At 46.9% G+C, this 16874-nt stretch overlaps 1 protein-coding gene and 1 long non-coding RNA gene across 4 annotated transcripts in view; one reads left to right on the top strand and one right to left on the bottom strand.

Moving 5' to 3' along the window:
- PRICKLE2 (prickle planar cell polarity protein 2) overlaps positions 1-16874 on the top strand; it is a 301204-nt gene that overhangs the window by 84584 nt on the left and 199746 nt on the right. The window lies entirely within an intron of this gene.
- LOC148216747 (uncharacterized) overlaps positions 12246-16874 on the bottom strand; it is a 65762-nt gene continuing 61133 nt past the window's right edge. The window contains exon 6 of one of the 3 annotated variants that reach the window (XR_015794969.1): positions 12246-16820. This is a non-coding gene — a long non-coding RNA (uncharacterized LOC148216747). The remainder of the gene's footprint in view (positions 16821-16874) is intronic. The other 2 variants (XR_015794968.1, XR_015794967.1) reach the window with 2 other exon arrangements.

A 16874-nucleotide genomic window follows, 5' to 3' on the forward strand; every position in this document is an offset into this window, starting at 1 on the left:
ATAGAATACAATAGGCTGCTTTAAAATAATGCTAAACCATACACTGTTATTTACACACCATTAGAATTCACTTCATGTACACTCTAAGCCAGTGCTTCTCAACTTGGCAGCTTTCAGGTGGGTGGACTTCAACTCCCACAATTCCCCAGCCAGGCTGTTTAGCGTATTATCTGCACTATAGTTCTCAATGTGCTCATCCATTTGAATGCAGATGAGGCCCCATTGTTGTCTAAGAACCCCAGATATTTGCAGCAAATGCAAATAGATTGGATGATGCAATGAGGAGCCTAGATGTGAAAATCAGTGTATCAAAACCAAGATAGTTGGGTTTGCCAGAGAAAATGACTGCAAGTCATACATAAATAGGAAAAAACAGAAGCAAGGAAATGAATTTGTGTAACTTTGTGTACCTTGTGTGCTTTGACAGAATGTTTATCAAAGATGGGAAAATGGATGGAGAAATTTTAAGATATGCAAACGCTGATAAAAGGTTAGCAGGTACATGTGTTCTATTTGAGGAGTGAATATTTCAAAGTGAAAATTGCTGTATGTAAGAGCATGCTTCTGCCCACATTGTAATATGGAAGTGAGAGTTGGATATATTAGGAGAAGCATAAAAATCAATTGAATGTGGTGGGGTACTTAGGGATTAGTGTTGATTTTATATAGCTGTGTATATAGCTTTAAAGGACTATTTTGAAAAAGGCACAACAGAAAATCCTAATAGAATTATTAATGCTTCTTGTGTTACTCTGAATTTTAACTTTCTCCTTTCCTTTCTGCAATTGTATATCAAAATGGCTTACCTTTTAGTTATCTGTTAAAACTTACAGTTTTATAAATTTGTGTATAGCATAGGCCTGATCCCTTTGTTTAATATTGGTTTAGTGGATCAGAGACCAGTATTTTTCCTTTATTATTAAACATTGGGGTTCCAGAACTGCTGGGAATTCTAAAAATGTGACTGTGCAAATATGAAGATGTATGTGGAGATTAGCCATGTGGATTTTCAAAATATAACAGCTGTTCCATTTGAGCAGCACTGTTTTTCCTACAAGGCTGTTGAAATGGCAGTGTTAGAATCATCTCCCATGGTAAAACCTTAATCCTGCAAGGATATTAATATAAATCCTCTTCTACAGTATGTGTGATCACCTTTCCCTTCGTATCTATTTTTCTGTCCATCCAGCCTTTTTACATAACACAGTTATAGACAAGTAAGTGCAATTCTATTGGCAATTTATTCCCAATTAAATTACATTTGTGAGTCCTTTCCACTATACTGGTCTTGAAGTCATGTTAGGTGCTAGTTCTGATGCTACCTGTAGTAACAGTTTCTTAGCTGCCTGTTCCATCTGGTTCCTTAGCCCCATCTGCTATTTTGTCATCCCAGAAAAATTGTAGCGGTGGTTTAGGTGGGAAGAAAAAGGGATAGGACATTCCATGGATGCCAAGATTCAAGTTTTTTAAGGAAGCTGAACTTGGGACAGGAGGAATATTATACAGGGATCCAACCTGTCAGCTGTGGAGAAGTACCTTATAATTCTCCAGATGTTGTTGAACTCGGAGGAGGATTAGAGTTCTTGTAAGCTTCAGAGGGATTATGGGTGAGGGATGATAGAAGCTGCAATTGAACAACATCTGGGGGGCCACAATTGCCCATTGCTCTTGTAGGCAGTCTCTCAGATCTAGCCCAAAGGAGCAACTATATAGAAATCAGCTAGATGAGGAATGCTCACTTCCAGCCATATGACAGTTCCTGTGAAGTCATGGAAACTTGACAGCATCTAAACCCAACAATTAATGTCATTGGCAGAAGAGACTCAGAGGGAGAGAACAAATTCCAGACGAACTTCTTGAAGGCTCATGTTCAAATCACTGATCATTCAGATAGCTTGGCGGATTTGATTTTGGGATAGTTATCCTCTTTCTGTCCAATCTTCCTCATAGGATGTTTTGTGAGAAAACAAGCAGAACTGATTAGGAAAATGCATGTCTGCTGCCTGAGTTTTTTGAAGCTGTTATTATTACTGTTTTGGCAAACTTGGATTTCTCTGCATAGATGTTAACCAGTTTACCATTAGAATCAAATGTGCTCTTCTTCCTATCTCCACTACCATGGTTATATGGTAGATACTTTGGATGTACTATGTGCCCTCAACCCTTGATATATGAACTAGAATTATTTTACTGTATAGCTCAAACATAAAATTTTATTTTAAAACATGTATATTTTTGTACACAGGAAAATCCAAATGCAGGTATTCTCCTTTCACTTGAAATAGGCCTGGTTTGGGAAATGCATTGTCAAAGATGTTACCAGCATAGCACTTATACCACATGAATGTTTATAGCATGGCTAATGTTTCTTAGGAGATTAAGTGTTTCTTGTCATCAGGTTATTTCCTCTGTAGAGGAGTAAGTAGACTATGCTCATATTTTAAAGTCAGGGCACAAGCTGCTGATATATTAAGCCCTCTCTCAATTCCCTTTTGCATTTTTCTGGTTGGAGACATGCGTGATTAGTTTCAAGTCCCCTCCCTTTTCCTTTTGGGAAAGAAAATTCTTCTTTTCCATAATACAACATGGAAATCAGATTCACTAAATAGCAGGTCCAGTTACTGAGTGTCTAGACTGTTGCTGGCTTCTTTCTGCTGGGGAATATCAGTAACTCTCCTTACCAGCTAGTATTTCCCCAAATAGGTTGTACATGACCAGGTTGCTCAGTAAAATTCAGAGGAGAAAATTCAGCGATCCAGTTCTTCATCAACAGCACGATCCTTGTGCTGGTCCTTATACCAGTTACTACTTACTTCACATCATTTTTTGAGCTTGGACTCTGAGTGACAGGCTGAAAGCTGCACTTTAAAAAGTGGATGAGACCAGGTCCAACCCTAAAATCGATTAATTCACTTTAAAATTTAATTGCAATTGTGTTTTATTTTTCTCTTGTACATCCTTCCTGGCTTTCTGCCCATAGGGCATTCTGCCTTAACAGGGTCACTGCTAGCATACAAGGTACCCGTGGTCAGAATTCCCTTTAGCACCCTTCACAAAAAAATATTTTTTTTAACTATTCAATGTAATTAAATATAATTATGTGAGGGCCTATGGGTGTAGGTTCCATCATGGGTCTCACTGGCCAATTGTGCAAGCACAAAGTCAACAACCCTGTGTTGCTGATATTGTATCTCCTCTTTTTGTTACTTTAAAGTGGCCCCCTTCAAGTGGCCCTCTTGTGCGATGCACAATTTGCACACCGAATTGCAGTGGTCCTGGGCCTTAAGTTACTTTAACTACTTAAGTACAGCGAATATGATTGCTCTCATGTAGATAAAATGTTCACAGTCTGTTGCACTTAAATTTTCAGTTCAGGACTTTTTAGAGGGGCTTTGGCAGGCTGAAAAGAAGATAGGGGGATATGCTGAACTGAGGTAGAAGACAGCTGCTTGAATGTGCTTCCCTCAGTATAAATCCCACTGAACCTTGTTGGACTTCCTTCTGAATAGCTACATGCTCAGGATTCATTGTTGCAGGTTTAATCTTGTATTTCGGTTCAAGTGAATTTTCAGCTTCATGAAAAATGGCCAGTTCCTATGGACATTTACCATATTTTCTTCGTTTGTTACCTTCCCCCCCACCACCACCCATGCTTTATTCATTTTTTGCTTTTACTGCAATTCTGATCTTTCTCCCATTTCCCAAAACATATTAATTCTAATTTTTTCCCTAGTAACGGATGCAGCCCTTCCGTACTACAAGACTTGCATGGCTCTTTGGTGGATATTAAGAATGCAGGTCTAAAAATAACTGCACCAAACGGGCAGTTGCTTTTGAACGTTGATGCTGACAGATTTATATTCCTGCTCAGCAAACCAACTTTAGCTGTTTAGTGGCAAATGGGCCTCTTTCAGCAGCAGGTATCCAGGTAGCCATGTAACCAAGTCAGCTTTGTCCTGAGCTGGGCTGAGTTAAACCCTTTTGGCTGACCAGTTGCTTGGAAAAAAGTATTTGAGGTGTTACTTTTATTTCACATTCATTCCCTGGACCCAGATGATGTCTTTTTGTCTTGCCTTTTGAAGCTGGACAACCTTTAGAGATTTAGAGGGGCACTACCTAAGCTGTATTTGCTGTGTGCAGATAATCTTACAAGACACCAGAGTTGGGTTAATTATGCAACAAAATTATGTGTAATTTATGATGTAAGGTATTGCTAAACGAAGTGCTGTCACAAAGTCTGTGAGTGGGTGCACATGTGCTATATATCTTCTTCTTTGCATATATTTCTAACTGAGAATCTTACATATTGTGTGTGCACTGTGTTGAGATCATAGTTATGATAGAGCAGTGCTGGCTTTGTAGATCTACCAAATCTGGGCTGCAAACATCTAGATAGATACAGTTTGCATCTAGCTTGCATCTACAATAGTCGGCAGCAAAACGTTAGAGTTTTCCGTGTCTTTTTCAGGCCCCCTAATGATTGCCCAGATTTTTGCAGTATAGTACTGATCTGGTAGCCCTAGTAGGTTTGGGAAAGATGTAGTGGTTGGTAAGACTGAAGGATATATAGTTCAGTACAAAACCATAGCTTTCCATCTTTAGTTTAAACGTAAGGATGAGAAAGATCCTGTAAGAAAACATGCTGAGTTTCTACAAATGGAACAGGCAGCACTAACTAGAGAGAACAGGAATAAGCACAATATTTATTTGGAGAATGAACCCATTCTGGAGCAGACCGTTTGGCTTGGCTACAATGATTGGCTTCATTAAATTTTAGAAGTTTTGATAAGTGGCTGTTCTCCAAACCTTGGTTGGATTTGTTTGGTTTTGACTCTGCATGTTGTCTGAACTTAGTCATGGTGGGTTTATAAATGTGATGCATGAATCTTAGCAACTGTGGCTCATTTAGCAACCCATGGCTAAACAAACATCATTATTTATTTAACAATATTTAGATTCCACTCCAATCCTGACAGACTCTGGCCAGGTAACAACAGGGAAAACCTACAATGTGAAGGAAGAAAAAAGAAAGAAAAGGCGATAAATAAGAATTAAGATCCTACAATTAAGGCACATAAGCAATTAAGGGCCAAGAATACATTGGAACAGAATAGATTTAACTTGTATATGAAAAGAAAATAGGGATGGGCCCATCCATACTTCTGGGGAAGGAAGTTTATCATGAGAACCTAACTTCTGTGTGCTTGTTTGGGTGTGTATGTACATTGTCATTGTTATAAATATGTTTGCTCAGGCTTAGTTGTAGTCAGTTGACTATTTTAAGTTTGTCCATATGTATTTACATATGCAAATGAACACACCCTTTTGTTAGCTTTGGGTAGTTCCAGAGATTCATTAAATCCTCTTGATGATAATACTCCAAAGGCCTTATTTTCTGGCTCAGGAAATTTGATTTCCACCCATTGGTCTCCACAGTACAAGTCACAAGATCCAAACTTTGGATTCTGAGACAAGATCAGAAACAGAATTCCTGGGTAGATTGTATGATCTTCACTATAACCATTCACACCATAACACGCTAATAGTCATACAGTCACCAGGAGGTTTAAAATGTATGTTGTAGAAATACTGGCCATAGTCAAATTCTACAAAGCTTGCATATGATCTTTTTTAGATATCCATTTAGATATTTAGAGGTTTTATATGATATGAGAGGTGCTGTGACTGGTGACAGGACCTTGATTCCCCAAGGAAGTCTACAAGTGGCCAGTACAGCTCCTATTCAGGAAAGAGGCAGAAAATCTTCCTCATAATGAACTTGTTTCAATACTTTCCATGCTTTGATGTTGTGTGGTTAGTTGAATTACAGAGTGTGGGTTTAAATACTTTTTCAGCTCTTTTAATTGTTATACTGAGGCTGGTGTTCCCCTCCTCTGGTGTTACTTAATTGTTTCTGCAAATCCATTTAAGCTGATGGGTAAGAAAAACTGTACAGGATTTTAATTGATGAAATAAATCCTATTATTATAATCTAACAAATCAACAAAGAGTTATTTTATTTTATCTCATAACAATACATTTTTATGGTACCATAGGAGTAAAATAGATACTATATAATGCTCTGCTGCATTATAATAGCATTGTGTAAGTTGAGTTTCTTGATTGCACCTGAGTTTTTGATGTAGCATACTGTCTGCAAGTCTGCAGAGAGAGGTCTGTGTTTGAGGTCAGCAAACCCAGCTGATTCTGTATTCAGGAGTACTCAGATGACCTCATAATCATGTCAGTACATGTATATAATGACCAACCAGGTGCCAATAAAAGTCATTGCCCTCTACAGATTGCTACGGTTCTGTGCATATGAAATTTGACTAGAAATGCAAGAATTCTCCAAGACAAAGGTTTTATTCCACAATGGTGGGATCTTGCTCTGATGTTCAGCCTTACTTCTCAGTAAGCAAAGGATTAGGTTTTGGGCTGCTTCTTGTGCTGACTGTGAGATTTGCCCCGTTCGACAGAGAAACTCTCGTGACACGTGTGGTTCACAAAGAAGGTTTACTCATGCGTAACGTAGTAGTCACAAGCAAAGCCAGGACTGGCTTGGTACAATTGCATCACTTGTTATATTCCCCCCTTCCCGCGCTTTTTCCCGCCTCGTGATCGCGTTGCGGCTGTGGGCTATTAGGCCCCCCAATGTCCCCCCTGATCGTTCATGATGGCAGGGTCGGTCAGAGTCCATTGTCCTTGATTGCCAGTCCCCCTCCGGCTGGGTTGGCCCCTCCCTGCTACGTGCAGACCCGCGGGTTCTGTGCTGCGTTGCGATCTTGTTTCGCTGCCCTGCGGCCCCGTTCCTTGCTTGCTCGCGCCGTTATCAGTTCGTAATTAAAAGCTTCCGCTGCGGTTTTCCTGTTTAGCTGGCCGCAGGTGGCTCGTTAATTAGCGGCGCTTTCGGTTCCTCTTTTCCCCGCTAGCTACCGCCGGTGGATTCCGCGTGGTCTGGTTGCGAGCTTCCCTGCAGCCCCGTGCTTCCCTGAACCCTCGTGCTGACCGAACCTGACATGCCGCCCCCCTGACGACAACTCCCCCCCCTCGGTCCTATTTCAGCTTCCCGGGGTATTTACTGTAAAAGTCCCGCACTAGGTCCGGCGCCCTTATGTGGGTTTTACTCACCCATTCGCTGTGGGACTTGGGGAAATGTTTCCATTGCACTAGGAGCTGGGTCTGCCCCTTGTGCCTCCGGGCGTCCAGTATCCGGTTGATTTCGAAATGCTGCTCCCCCCCGACCATGATGGGTGGTGGTACTCCCTCCGCCTTGTGCCAGGCGTTCCCCGGCTGGTGCAACTTTAGCAGGCTGCAATGGAACACCGGGTGGATCTTCCCGAGGCTTTTCGGGAGCGTCAGCCTGACGGTCACCGGATTGATGATCTCCGAAATGGGGAACGGCCCCACAAACCTCGGGCTGAGTTTTTCGATGCCTGGTGCGTCTTTAGGTTTTTGGTTGACAGATACACCTGGTCCCCCACTTTCCACTTTTCCTCGGGGAGCCTCTTGCGGTCCGCGTGCTTCTTGTAGTCGGCTTTGGCTCTTTGCAATGCCGCGTGCGCCGCTCGCCGGGTCTCGTCGATTTGGGCGAACCAGGCGTCCAGGGAGTTGATCTGGGATTCCGGCTGAGGCAGCTCCGGCATGGGGACGAATTCTCTCCCGGTGGCTACTTTGAACGGAGAGAACCCGGTGCTCTTGTGGACGGCGTTGTTGTATGCCACCTCCGCGAATGGTAGTAGCTCCGCCCAATCGTCCTGTTGGTGCCCCACGTAGCAGCGCAGGTACTGTTCGAGCCCCCGTTCAGGCGTTCCGTGGCTCCGTCCGTCTGCGGGTGCGCCGCGGAGGATAGGGCTTGTTTCGTCCCCACCCGCTTCAGGAACTCCCGCCAGAACCGCGCGATGAAGTTGCCGCCCCGATCGCTGACGATACGTCGAGGTGCGCCGTGGAGTCGGTAGACATGTTGCACGAACAGTTTCGCCAGCCCCTCGGCCGTGGGGACTCGCCGGCACGCTACAAAATGCGCTTGTTTGGAGAATAAGTCCGTGACCACCCAAATGGCGGTCTTCCCCTTACTCTCCGGGAGCTCCACTATGAAGTCCATGGCGACCTCTTGCCAAGGGCCGTCGGGTTCCGCTACCGGCTGGAGTAGGCCTCTAGGTTTGCCTTTGGCTCCTTTCGCTGTTGCGCACACCGGGCAACCCCCCGAGTACGCCTCCACGTCCTTCCGGAGCGTGGGCCACCAAAACTGCCGCCGGATTAAGTGGAGTGTCTTTACGAAGCCGTAATGCCCCGCGCTCCGGCTGTCGTGGGCTCTCTCCATGACCTCCCGTCGGCAACCCTCGGGCACGTACAGCTTTCCTTCGTGCCACCACAACCCCTCTTGGCCGGTTAGCGCCTCTCGGTTCTGCTTGAGCCAACCGTCCCGCTCCGCTGCCTCCGCGAACCCTTGCCTTACTTCAGACGCTGCGTCCCGTCGCTCCCCCTTGGTCTGGCTTCGGGTCACCGCCTTTGCAGCCAGCCTGCTGGCGGGGATGACAGAGTCCATGATCTCCTCCCGTAGGCTGGCGTGTTGGGGCATGCGAGACAGTCCATCCGCTAAGAAGTTGCGCTTCCCGGGGATGTGTTTCAGTGTGAACCTGAACCTCCCGAAGTATTGGGACCACCGTGCCTGTTTGGGGGATAGCTTACGCGGGGTCTTCAGGGCCTCGAGGTTCTTATGGTCCGTCCACACCTCGAACGGTTCAGTTGCCCCCTCCAGTAGATGCCTCCACGTGGCCAGCGCCCACTTGACCGCGTACGCCTCTTTCTCCCACACCATCCACCTCCTCTCCGTCTCGGTGAATTTGCGGGAGGCGTAGGCGCACGGGTGGATGGCCCCCTCCGGGCTGGGTTGGAGCAGGACTGCTCCCGTTGCCACGTCTGATGCATCCACTTGGATTATAAACCGCCGGTCTGGGTCGGGATGGCGCAGGATCGGCTCCGCGGTGAACCGCTGTTTTAGTTCCTCAAACGCCCCCTGGCATTCTGCAGTCCACGCGAGTGCCATGCTGGGCTTGGGGGTTTCCCAGTGCCCTTGGTTTTTAGCAGGTCGGTTAGGGGAAGGGCGATTTGGGCGAAGTTCGGGATGAACTGACGATAGAAGTTCGCAAACCCTAGGAAGCTTTGGAGTTGCCTCCGGGTTCGCGGCGCTTCCCAGCCCAGGACATCCCTTACTTTCGCCGGGTCCATCTCAATTCCCCGGCTGGATATTCGGTAGCCGAGGTAGTCTAGTTGCTCTCGATGGAACTCGCATTTCGAGAGCTTTGCGTACAGCTGTGCCTTCAGCAGTCTCTGGAGCACCGTGCGCACCAGGCTCACGTGCTCCGCCAGGGTCTCGGTGTAGATGAGGATGTCGTCCAGGTAGACCAGGACGCCCCGGTAGAGTAGGTCGTGCAGCACCTCATTAATTAGCTGCATAAATACCCCCGGGGCCCCTTTTAATCCGAACGGCATCACGGAAAACTGGTAGCTTCCGAGCGGGGTGTTGAACGCCGTCTTCCACTCATCTTTTGCGCGGATCCTAACTCTGAAGTAGGCTTCGCGCAAGTCCAGTTTTGTGAACACCCTCCCCTTCGACAGATGCGACATCAAGTCCTTCATCAGGGGGAGGGGGTATTTGTACTCCGTGCTGATTGCGTTCAGCCCCCGGTAGTCTACGCACATACGGAGCGAGCCGTCCTTCTTCTCCCGGAATAACACCGGGGCCTCTAATGGTGACTTCGCGGGTTGGATGAATCCCCGTGCTAGGTTCTTGTCTATGAACTCGCGCAGGGCTCCCATCTCCCTCCTCGACAGGGAGTACATTTTTGGCTTAGGCAGGGTCGCTCCTGGCTCTAGCTCGATGGCGCAATCACTGGGCCGGTGTGGTGGGAGCTGGTCAGACTCCTTCTCCCCGAACGCTGCCGCCAGGTCTCGATACTGCCTCGGGATTCCGCCGCCCGTCGGGGGTTCCCCGGGTCCGGCCCTCGCTTTGCGGTTGCCTCGCCAGTCGCCGCTGCCTCCCTCGCCTCGGGATCGTGGCGGGTCTCCGGGGTCCCGGCGCTGCTGCTGCTGCTGTTGCTGTTGCCGCCCGGGTCTCGGGCCCCATCTGCTCTCGCCCCGTCTCCCGGTGTCCCGGACCCTCCGCTTGTCCGCCGGTGGTTGCGGCTGCCTCCATCTCCACGGCTCGGTCCCCTCTGCTCTCGCCCCTCGCCGGTCTGTCGACCCCGAACCGCACTGCCTCCGCCGTCCAGTCGACTCGTGGGTTCCGCCGCCGCAGCCACGCCAAGCCGAGTACCACCGCGTAGTCGGCCACCGGGACCACCACGAACCTCAGTTCTTCCCGGTGACTCCCGATCGTCATCTGGACCGGCTCGGTGTAATACTGAGCTGGCCCCCCCCCTGCCAGCGTGCCATCTAACTGGCTGAATGAAATGGGCTCCCGGAGGCGCCTCAGCTGTAGCCCGAGCCCCGAGACCACCGCTGGGTGCATCAAGCAGTGGGTGCAGCCCGAGTCCAGTAGCGCCCGTAGCTGCGCCTCCCTCCGGATCTCACCCCCGGACGTGTATCCTCACCCGGAACGGTGGGCAGTCCTCGTCTCCTATTGGGTCCGCGCGCCTCGACTCCCCTGCTCGCACTGGGACGCCGTTCAGTGCGAGCGCGCCTCGTTTCCCGCCGGCTCCGAGTCCTCTCCGGAGGATGCTGTCTCCGGGGTCGACCACCCCCCGCGTCCTTTCTCGGTCACCGCCGCCACTGCCCCCTTCCGCGGTCGGTCACCGGTCCTTTTCCCGTTCGCACGCGGGGTTTTGACTTCGGGCCGTGGTGGGGCGCCTTCCCGCTCCGTCGGGCACTGCGCCGCTCGGTGGCCTCTGCCTCCGCATCGGAAGCACAGATTCGGGGCTCTGGTCACCTCTCGCCTCCCGGTGGACTGCCGTCGACCGCTCCGTCTCTCCTCGGGGGTCCTCTCCCTCGGCCGGTCCCTCGTCTGGTCCCGTCGTCTTGTGCTCTGTTGGATCTGCCGCCACGCCGATTCCGCCGTTCCGGCCAGCCAGATCCAATCCTTCACTGTGGCCGGGTCGTCCCGCCCCAGTGCCCATTCCAGGATCTCTGGGTTGAGTCCCCTCTTAAAATACTTCACCTTCAGGGACTCCGGCCAGTCCGCGAGCTTCTCGGCCAACCTCCGGAACTCCAGGGCATATTCCGATACCGATTTGCCCCGCTGCCTGAATTGTAGGATGTCGTCCTCCGCCCGCTTGGCGCTCAATGTGTCATCGAATCTGTCCCGGAGCGCCTGCATGAAGTCCGGGAAACTCCGTAGTTCCGCCGCGTTGGCATCGTACAGCCCGATCACCCAGCTGGCGGCTTGGCCATCTAGCAGCTCGGCCACGTAGGATACCCTGTCCTCGTCTCTAGCGAATAGGTGACCACCCCTCTGCATGAACCCCCTGACGTGCGTCAGAAAGTGCGGCAGCTGTTCGGGGTCCCCTGAGAACTTCCCAGTGATACCTCGAAGTCTCAGGGCGTCTGCCGCCCGTTGGTCCTCCGACCGGGGCGCCGTGGGTGGTGCCGGCGGGGGTGTCGGACCGCCCCCCCTGTCGCTCGCCTCCTCGTTCACCGCCGGTGGCCCCACTCTCTGTAGTAGGGTCTGGAGCATCGCCTCCACGGCGTCTAGGCGTCGCTCGACTCTCTCCTCTAGTCGGGCGAATTTCTCGCTCCACTCACGGTTCCGGAACCCCGAACCCCGGGTCATCGTAACGCCCGAATCGTCTGGTCCTTGATTCACGCCCATCGACCACCGCTCGGATGGAGTGCGCCCGGCCCTGGCCGCTGCCCTGTCGCTCCCGGGCGGCTCCGACCGCCCTTCCGCAAGCCTGGATCCCTCGCGCTCCAGCTGACCCACGGATTCCTCGTCGCTGGTCATGCCTGTATTGAGAAAGAAAACGCTCCTCGGTGGTACCGGGTAGCGCTGACGGTGAGTCCTGGCTTTATGTGAGATTTGCCCCGTTCGACAGAGAAACTCTCGTGACACGTGTGGTTCACAAAGAAGGTTTACTCATGCGTAACGTAGTAGTCACAAGCAAAGCCAGGACTGGCTTGGTACAATTGCATCACTTGTTATATTCCCCCCTTCCCGCGCTTTTTCCCGCCTCGTGATCGCGTTGCGGCTGTGGGCTATTAGGCCCCCCAATGTCCCCCCGATCGTTCATGATGGCAGGGTCGGTCAGAGTCCATTGTCCTTGATTGCCAGTCCCCCTCCGGCTGGGTTGGCCCCTCCCTGCTACGTGCAGACCCGCGGGTTCTGTGCTGCGTTGCGATCTTGTTTCGCTGCCCTGCGGCCCCGTTCCTTGCTTGCTCGCGCCGTTATCAGTTCGTAATTAAAAGCTTCCGCTGCGGTTTTCCTGTTTAGCTGGCCGCAGGTGGCTCGTTAATTAGCGGCGCTTTCGGTTCCTCTTTTCCCCGCTAGCTACCGCCGGTGGATTCCGCGTGGTCTGGTTGCGAGCTTCCCTGCAGCCCCGTGCTTCCCTGAACCCTCGTGCTGACCGAACCTGACACTGACTTCACGTAAACACGCACAATCTTGGCACTAGTGCTGCTTCTTGTTCTTCGTTATGAGTCAAATGGATTATTCCAAAACTTGTGAAAGAAAGGAGAACCACAGCCACCTCTCTAGAGATGCTCCCCTTGATTTGTACCCTTCCCATTTTTTATTTGGACCCACCGCCACCAGCAGGCAGCCCTCAGGATCATTTTGAAATTATAATTCAGCTCTCAGGTTGAAAAATGACATTCTTCACCTTTACCGTATGTTTCTGTGCAGGCAGATCCTTGAAGACAGCAGGCTTTGTGGATGAGATTGAGAAAGGAACTGTACATAGGAAAATAGCTGCCTTGGCAGAAAAATCACAGCATTCAACCCTCCATTGCTGTTTAACTCAGCAAAGTTAACTGTCAAGCAAGTTTCAGAATATTACAATCCAAATAAAAAGGAGCTTTTGTGAGCATTTGAAAGCAGTCACAAATTGTATTAGTTAAACTCCTGTTTCGTTGCATCTGTCCTTCGTAGGATTACCCACAAATTCCACACCTGCAAGGGGCTGGATTGAACCAAATGAGCGGAGGGTTTGCTTTTCTTATCTCACAACTGCTCTTTACTCATATTTTATTATTTTGGGCCCTGTGCATTGATGCTATGATCGTGCCAGTAGTATCCACCCTGGGATACTGCTGTGTGGGAATGCATGTGTCCACCTCCTGCCTACCCAACATATTGGCAAGGCATTTTTTCATAAGGGTATAAAATGGTTTAGCCATGTCTATAATTGAAGCATAGACTCATTTTGTAAATGGGTAATATACAGCTGCTACATTTGTTAAATGTCCTCAAGATTGTGTTGACCCTCTTCCATTGTGGATTAAATAAGGATATTTCTCTCCAGTGTAAGGGAGCAGGATGGATTTTGAGAGTGCACTGGCCTTTGTAGACATATGAGAACTGATTGTACCAATAGTAGCTCAGGGTTGAACTGTGGAGTCCACTGAAGATGTTACCTAGCCAGGTAATGAAATGTTTGCAAGAAAACAACCAAGCTCAGAGAACCCCAAGGTCTCCACAGAACTGATTGTATCAGCAAAGTGATTAAAGGAAAAAAAACCCCACCACCTTTGATTTGTTATTCACTGTTACTACAAGAAATGCAATGTGTAACAAGCATTCTTCGACTTTGCTGGCTGACCTTTCCAGAAGTCCATGAAAGGATAATGGTAACCGGCCTATTTCCCAAGGTGACATTTGTATGCTAGATCAGAGATCCATCAACCTTCATCTAACAGGCTTTGAGGAGGGGAAAAAATTATCAAGGGAAGGGGGCTTTTATTACTGGTCTCAACAAGCATCCTTTATATGTTGACATTTTGGTAGCCAATCCTCTTCAGATCTCTGACTGCTTCTGAAATATGCAAGGCCAGATTTTCAGAACATTGTTCAGGTGATATGTTAGATCATATATGCACCATCCAGGATGATACAACTGAATCTCTCTGGGTTCAAAGCTAGTAGAATGATAAGGCAGTTGTAGAGTATCTACGCTGCACATAGAAGGTGCAGCCTCAGCTCTGTCAGGCCAGGAAAAAAACTTGTCTGAAGACCTGGAGTGACACTGCCAATTTGCAACAATACTGATGTAAATGGAGCAGTAGTATTAAGAAGTTCTTACGTTCCTAATGTCAGGAGAGCTATCACTGAAATTACAGATAATCTAGATATCAATCTGTAAGTAAAGCTCACCTACAGTAACATACAGTATTCAGGTTTATTTATGTTCCACATTTGTATCCAAAACAGTTAAAATAAATCAGATTCATTAATCAGAGCAACATAAAGGGAGTTGACTGAATGAAAGTTTATTACAGTCAGAGCACCCAGATAAAGGCAGTTGACGGTAACAGATTAATTTTTAAAAAGCCTATTAGGAAGCATTAAGAACTTTCAATGGATTTCTTATATAGGCAAAAGTATGAACAAGATCATGGGTGGAGAACCTCTGGTCTTCCAGATACTTCTGCAATATGACTCCCATTATCTATGACCACTGGCACCCTGATCTGCCTATGCTGTCATTGCACTGCTATTCTGTATAAAGCTCTGCTTGTTACCACCACCACAACAAAAAATACTATTCCATTCCATTCAAAGGTATTTCCATAAAGATACTTCATTATCAGTTATTTATTGCTAAATGGTGCCCTTACTTAATTTAATGCTGTCCATCTGTCATACAGGAATTTCCTAAATCTTCATGAATAATGTAATTATATTTGAAGCATCAAGTTATGCTCTTAGTAGCATAAAAACAGCAAGTAATATTCTAATAACTTAGAAGGAAATATCTTTATAATCCCGCCAACTACATGGATTTATTTTATTTGAAATAAAACAGGATTTTTAAATAAATAAATATAATAATAAATAAATAAAACATAAATAACATTTGAAGATAAACTTTTTCTAGTATAAAGGAAATATAACATTGTCTGAGTGAGACCTTAAAATAAATCAATTCATTAAACTATTATAAAAGATGTCTTACTATATCCTACAACTTGCAGAATAATGCAGCAGTCAAGGTTTGAATAGTGTCCTTGCTGAAATATTCCAGTGTAGCAACCAAAATATACTAATTAGTAAAAAGCTATATATGAAAGCCAGCTACAAATTTTACTGCATGTGGGAAGGCAATTTATTGTAAGACATGAGTAATAATACATCTAAAATAAAGAATAAAAGCTGAAATCCTTAGACAATCTAATTTTGTTTCTTTCTCTTTGCTATCTCAGGTCTAACACAATTTATATGAATTTTATGGACACCATTAAGCAAGGTTCCTTTAATAAAGCTTAAAGGCACAATTAGTAACCAATTTTCTAATTATAAAGCATGCTTTAGGCAATGGTGCAAAGCAGTTTCTTAAATGGAAAGTGAATTAAATTAACTTCAAAAGCCAGCGGTATTTTCATTCAAGAAACTTGGTTGCTTTCAAAATGTAATTTTGTTCAGATTAAAGATCTTAATACCTTTCTTGTTCTCCTCATGAACAACCTTCCTTATTTTCCTTTGTGGATTAAGGAGGTTTTTTTACAATGCAATCCATAGTATATTGGTTTGGAAATATACTATGTTGAATTGATTATAGTCCCATGAAAGCGCATCTAGCTTGCAGCATAAATGGGTGTACACAATCTGGATAAGGATCCCCCACCCTTCTAGCAATTGCTAAGAAACCAGCAGTTGTAAACTGGGTTGCTGGAAGGCTAAGAAAAGCCTGCTTTACCCCCCGCCCCCCAACCCTGCCACCAAGTGATTCTGCTCAAGACTAAAGAAAATCAGGAACTGTAAGCAAAATCATTGGGAAGCAACTAGGTTTCCTCTTCCCTCCTGGTGATCTCTTGCAGATCACTGGGTTCCCACTTCAGTTAGTCCTAGAAATCTAGCAGTCTGGTTCTCAGGGGGAAAAAAAAAAAATATTAGTCAGGCTGGTCAGCAGATGACCAAAAAAAATAAAAAATAAAAAATGGCAGGGCAGTAGGAAACCAGTAGTCCATTTCCTCCAAACTAAGTGAGTATGCTGATCAGGCAGTAAACATAATAGCTCCCTTGGCCATACTTCTAGTGACCCAAAACTGGATACAAATTCCCTCTCTTGGATATAGTCAGTTTTGCAGACTGGAAAAATGGGAAAAGTCCTCTTGCCTTCCAAGTTAATTGAAGAGAGACCACAGGATTAAATACACAATGGCTTGAGTTCAATACACAATCCTACTTCTACAGTATTATACGCTAATGCTGTTCCGGCTTACATACGAATTCGACTTAAGGACAGACCTTGGGGACGGAACTCGTTCTTCAACTGGGGACTCCCTGTACCAATGAAACACTCTGGTGTGTTGCAGAAGATTCGGAAACAGACTTCTGCAGACTGATTACTATTAAACAGCTCACAAAAAGGGGTTACCTTCTCATATAAGATTTCCATCCAAATGAAATTTCATGGATTTAATTTCAGCTAGTCTGGAGCTACAGCGAGGTGTGTCATGGGAAATAATGTTCTGAACAGCTAAGTGGAAAGACATGATTTCTATTTGGAAGGAACACACAAAGACGCACACAACACACACACGGAGAAAGCTTTATTTTGCTGAATCCATCCACTTCTTTCCAAGTTGTCCGGGGGGGGGGAGGAAGAGGATTTTGGATGTTGCCCAGTTACAAGACAGCTGCAGTTGCCCCACCTTAGATAGATAATCTGTACAATGGAAAAAAGTATGGTACCAAATTATTTTCAAAATGAATGAGTGGG

Source organism: Python bivittatus, unplaced genomic scaffold, assembly GCF_059951505.1.
Source record: "Python bivittatus isolate LINGU-HERP-01145 unplaced genomic scaffold, Pbiv_v1 ctg000080_np1212, whole genome shotgun sequence".
Classification (NCBI taxonomy): domain Eukaryota; kingdom Metazoa; phylum Chordata; class Lepidosauria; order Squamata; family Pythonidae; genus Python; species Python bivittatus.